The sequence below is a fragment of the Chrysochloris asiatica genome, unplaced genomic scaffold (genome assembly GCF_000296735.1).
Source record: "Chrysochloris asiatica unplaced genomic scaffold, ChrAsi1.0 scaffold00339, whole genome shotgun sequence".
Taxonomy (NCBI): Eukaryota; Metazoa; Chordata; class Mammalia; order Afrosoricida; family Chrysochloridae; genus Chrysochloris; species Chrysochloris asiatica.
The window spans coordinates 2476176-2477478 of record NW_006408857.1 but is presented as its reverse complement, the minus strand read 5'-3'; positions in this window follow the sequence as shown (position 1 = coordinate 2477478).

Genomic DNA, 1303 nt, shown 5'->3' with positions numbered 1-1303 from the left:
TTCTGTTGTGCATAAGGTTACTATGAGTCAGTACCAACTCGACAGGCAACTAACTACAACAACAACACATACCAGTGTTCATTGCAGCACTGTTCACAATATCCCAAAGGTGAAATCACCCATAAGTGAATAAATGGATAAACCAAATAGGGCACATACACACAATTGAATATTACTCAGACATAAAGACGTTCTGATATGTGCTACAACATGGGTGAACCTGGAAAACATCACATTGAGTGAAATAAGTCAGTCACAAAAGGATAAATATCGTGTGTGATTTCACTTATATAAAATATCTAGAACAGGCAAATGTGTACAGACTATAGGTTATTAGGTTATTAATGGTTATCATTAATATTAATGGGCAGGAGGAGGGGGGAAAAGGGACTTACTGCTTAGAACACACTAAGTGTCTGCTAAGGATGACAGGACAATGGAAGCAGCTGTGTAACATGGTGATCACAGTAAATGTTCCTAAGCTGCAGGTGTGAAGAATGTAGAAATGGTGTTTTCCTACAAGCCTATTTCCCACAACAACACAAAAATCAAGTTGATAGGGAAAAAATATTCCTGAAAGTGTTTTGGTCCCCAGGGTTCTTTAGAATGTGTTGTTGTTGTTGTTATGTGCCATGGAGTGACCCTGTATAGGGTTTCCGAGGCTGTAAATCTTTATGGGAACAGAAAGCTTCATCTTTCTCCCGCGGAACAGCTGGTAGTTTCGAACTAATGACCCTGAGGTTCGCAGCCAGATTTGTAACCACTACGCTATCAGAGCTCCTTTTAGAATGTGTAGTACAGTATATATGATATGAAGAATGTACTAAGCAAACTTGAGATTCTGATGAAGTTTTTTCCTCTCTATTTGGTATTTTTTATTTCTCCTAATTCAGTTTTAGACAAAAAACCAACTCCTGCTATTCACAGGAAGTCTTCCTGGAGCAGATTTGGGGAGCATTTTGACCTTCAAGCACTTGTGAAGTTTCCTTTGATGAAATTTGCTCTCAAAAATCTTAGTCTCAGAATGGAAGAACAGGACTGTCCTTGACCTTGAACCAACAGGTCAGTGGCTTGGAAGAAAGACCTGGTGATCTGCTCCTCAAAGTTTTCAGCCTTGGAAACCCTGTGGCATTGCAATTCCACCCCACAACAGATGGGGTCGCTCTGAGCTGAAATCACCTGGATGGCAACTAGTTAAAGCTCCTTCCTATCACCTTACTGTTTTAGCTCCCTCAGGGAAGTGGCACTTTGCTTGTTAGCGTGCTGCTGAGACTTGGATTGAAGTTGTGACCCTAGGGAACCG